Raw genomic sequence first — 4,263 nt, 5'->3', positions numbered from 1 at the left:
CTTGCTCCTCTAGCTCTTTTAATTTTGATGATAGGGTGTTGATTTTAGATCTTTCCTCTCTTCTCATGTGGGCATTTATTGCTATAAATTTTCCTCTAGACACTGCTTTAAGTGTGTCCTAGAGATTCTGGTACATTGTGTCTTCCTTTCCTTTTTTTTTGAAGAACATATTTATATCTGCCTTCATTTCATTGTTTATCCAGTCAACATTCAAGAGCCAGTTGTTCAGTTTCCATGAAGTTGTGCAGTTCTGAGTTAGTTTCTTAATCCTGAGTTCTAATTTGATTGCACTGTGGTCTGAGAGACTGTTTGTTATGATTTCCATTCTTTTGTATTTGCTGAGGTGCGATTTACTTCCAATTATGTGGTCAATTTTAGAGTAGGTGTGATGTGGTGCTGAGAAGAATGTATATTCTGTGGATTTGGGGAAGAGAGTTCTGTATATGTCTATTAGGTTTGCTTGGTCCAGATCTGAAATTCAAATATGAAATGTATTTTCCTTAATTCATAAAAAGCAGCACTTTTAAAAATCAGGGTATCACACTGATTTCATAATTGGACTAGTTTACATATGTATAAGCAAGTAATCATTTAACTGATTAGTTTTTATAAGACTAGTAAACCTGAGTTAGCTATTAAGATGAGGCATTGTAAGTGGTGAATATTTTACCAAAATATCATATAGTTATTTTTCACATTTATTTCGATATACAAATTGCTTCAATCATTTTATAACAACACTTTCTTCAAAGCTTGTTTAAGTACATTGCAAAACATTTTATTTATTACCTTTTTTTCAGTTTTGGTGCTGCTTAAATGCAGTTATATAAATAACATGCTCTGCTTTGGCTGTTCAAGTTTTCACACTAAATGTATGAAGAAAATTCACTGTATTTGGATACTTATTGCACTCTTTTAATCAATTCACTTTTCCTCTCAACGAAAGTCAAGTATCAGAAATGAGGGTGACTTTTGTGTCCAGATGATATTTTCAGTGGTAGTGTTGCTGAGGAAAGTGAAGAAGCTTCCCAGTATAGACTGTGAGATAGAAAGAGTGTGTAGAGAATAACCAGGGAAACAGGCTGGCAAAGGATAACACCTGTTGTAATAACCTTATCTCTTCATAGTTACTAAAAATGACAGAAATGCATGCAAGAACTGGATGGCATTAAAAAAACACAAGATACAACCTTTGGCAAATGTGATGTGGAACTCCCTTTTGAGTGTACTTCTCTCCACTGTGATGATTTGATAGAGACCACAGCCTAGTGACAATGCTAGGCAAATTCTTAGAATGATTAGGAGAATCCCTGCTGAGTTGTGGTGTGAATGGTAGCTATGATGACTGGTATCTTCAAACTGTTCCTAAAGTAGCAAAATACTCTGTGTCATGACAATGAATACTGCAATTCCAGTGGATGCAGGGGCAGAATCCTACAGGAGAGGTCTGCTTTGAGACTTCTTCATTCTGACTATTGTCCAACCCATGCATAGACTCAAAAGTAGGTATGACATCTGAATTTGAGAAGTGATATCAAAAAATTCTGCCAAATTTCCCATAAATGGTACTGCTATTCCATCTCTGGAGTAACTGGAGAAATGAATGTAATTAGCTAAAGTTGAACCAGCTGTAACTGCAATGCAGTTGACAAAACCTTTAAAATCATGTGCATGGATCTTCCTTTCTTAATAGCCTGTCACAATGATTGAGGATAAATGCAAGCAATCACAAAGTACACTAGGACTAGGAGGAAAAAGAATTCATGTAACCCAGATTCTCCCGCACTAAAATTATCAAATGGATTCCCTTCAGCATCTGTGTTTAGTAACACCATTTCAAATGGGATATCATCCACCTGAGTGTTGTCCTTGTCGTCTTGGCATGTATGCTTGTCTGCATAAAACACATGCCATGTTTGCAGAGATGGAATCTGGGACACTGTCAGATTATGTTTAGTCTGGTTCATGGTTATTGTCAACTGAGCTTTGGATAATTTTTTACTACAGCTATAACCATGAATGCTTTGCTGTGGCTTTAGCCATTCCTGAGCTTGGAACAGGTAGAGCTTAGCTTCTTTTTCAACAGCTACAGCTGTGTTGTTGATTCTGACACACAGAAGAGCATGGTCACCATGGAACTCGAAGTGGCAGATGCACTGGCCCTGAGCATCTTGGGCCGTGGTGCTGCTGAAGCTGCCCAGCAGGGTGTTACTGTGGCTGCCCTGTGGCCACCAGCAGCATGTGAGGGCCACTGCCAGCAGCCACAGCCCACCCCCATGCCCGCTTCCCACTCTGCACAGACACCATGGCTCCCCAGCTATCCTGTTTTTATAGGAGGATTTGGAAAGACTCAAAACTATTCTGTTTCTGCATTTTTCAATAATCCCATCATAGAAGTTACTTAGTATAGATATTTTTTAAGATAGAGAACGTAAATGTCCTGGTAGTCTGTATCATTTTATTTTTATTTATTGCTTTAGGAATGATTCACAGATTGATTCTTTTATTCATTCAAAAATAACATTTATTTATTATCTATTACATTACAGGCAGTTGGCTAAATGTGACTGAGAAACAGAATGTTCTAGATATGATATTAGGTGCTTTAACATGGAATATCCCATTTACCCTTGAGAAGAACACAGTTTCCTGAAAGTAATTATGTTGCCAAAATTTACACACAGCTTCAGTACCAGGTGTTCAAGTTTATTATACAATTGAATAAAATATGTTGCTTAAGAAATTGTTTGATGTTTATAACTGGCCACTAGGCTAGGCATTGGGAACAGAAATATGTGCCAGCCTTTTGTGTGTGTGTGTGTGTGTCTGTGTGTGTGTGTGTGTCTGTGTGTGTGTGAGTGTGTATGTGTGTGTGTGTGTGTGTGTGTGTGTGTGATGTTTACCTATTCTCCATATTAAAAACTTTACTATGGACAAGCCCACTATTACTTTTGGAAGGAATTAAAGCCAATATTGAAAGGCTAAAATAAATATTAAGTATTTTATGTGCTCACACAGACAAAAAAATAGGTGAGATCATGCTATTGAAGGCGTAACATTAGTCTTTACTTTTAAATTGTTCAGGATAGGAAATCAATTCAGGTTGCATTGCAAGGAAGAAATGTTAACTTCTACCAGTTGAGCATTGTATTGTTATTACTATAGAGTGTTTCTGGATGAGATTTAATTGCTACTGAAGCTCATCATTTATTATTCACACACTTAGATTACTTCTCATCGATATAGCATTTGCATTTACAAGTGCTCTAATACCATGCTACTCAAAATATGGTCAATGGACTAGCAGCATCCAAATCACCTGGGACCCAGATATGGAGAATCTGGGATCTAGTGAATCAGAAACTGGATTTTAACAAAATCCCCAGGTTATCTTATGCATCTGAAATATTGAAGAACATTGTTCTAATGTGCCAGTGCTTAGATTCATCAGGAATAAAAAGAACATAAATAATATTAACTACCAAATTCTTTTTTTAAAACTTTTTGTTTTCTGAGATGGAATCTCACTCTCTTGTCCAGGCTGGAGTGCAGTGGTTCACTGCAACCTCCACCTCCCTGGTTCAAGCAATTCCCCTGCCTCAATCTCCCAAGTAGCTGGGATTATAGGCTCATGCCACCACACTCAGTTAATTTTTTGCATTTTTAGTAGAGATGGGGTTTCACCATGTTAGTGAGGCTGTTCTCAAACTTCTGACCTCATGATCCGCCCACCTTGGCCTCCCAAAGTGCTGGGATTACAACCCTGAGCCACCATGCCCAGCCTTTTTTTTTCTTTTCCTTAGCTACGCTGAGAGGAATTAACTACCAAACTGTAAACACATTATTAAGATATTTTAAAATAGATATTTATAATCTATTGATACTTGAATAAATATTTATGGGAAATTTTATTTAGCATTTAAAAAATTCTATGTAATACTTTCCACCTAGATTAATGTTTTGGTAGAGCTTTGTTAGTAGAGGCATTAGACACCATTTGGGCTGAGCACAGTGGTTCATGCCTGTAATCCCAGCTCTTGGGGAAATCAAAGTGGGAGAATCATTTGAGCCCAGGAATTTAAGACCAGCTTGGGCAACATAGTGGAACCCTGTCTCTACAAAAAAAAACAAAAAAGAAAAAGGAATCATTTTGTATTACTTTAATAATAACAAAGCTTATTTGGTTTAAAGAGAATTTTTTAAAGATGTTTGCACATTAGCACAGACAGCCACTAAATAAGGCTGTGCAGTGCTCAAGAAGGG

General features: G+C 37.1%; 1 pseudogene; it reads right to left on the bottom strand.

Annotated features, from left to right (window-relative positions):
* Positions 1-953: 953 nt before the first annotated feature.
* Positions 954-2,914, bottom strand: LOC108297727 (annotated as a pseudogene).
* Between the last annotated feature and the right edge of the window lie 1,349 nt (positions 2,915-4,263).

Source organism: Cebus imitator, unplaced genomic scaffold (genome assembly GCF_001604975.1).
Source record: "Cebus imitator isolate Cc_AM_T3 unplaced genomic scaffold, Cebus_imitator-1.0 Scaffold834, whole genome shotgun sequence".
NCBI classification, from domain to species: Eukaryota; Metazoa; Chordata; class Mammalia; order Primates; family Cebidae; genus Cebus; species Cebus imitator.
This window is presented reverse-complemented; position numbering and strand designations above follow the sequence as displayed.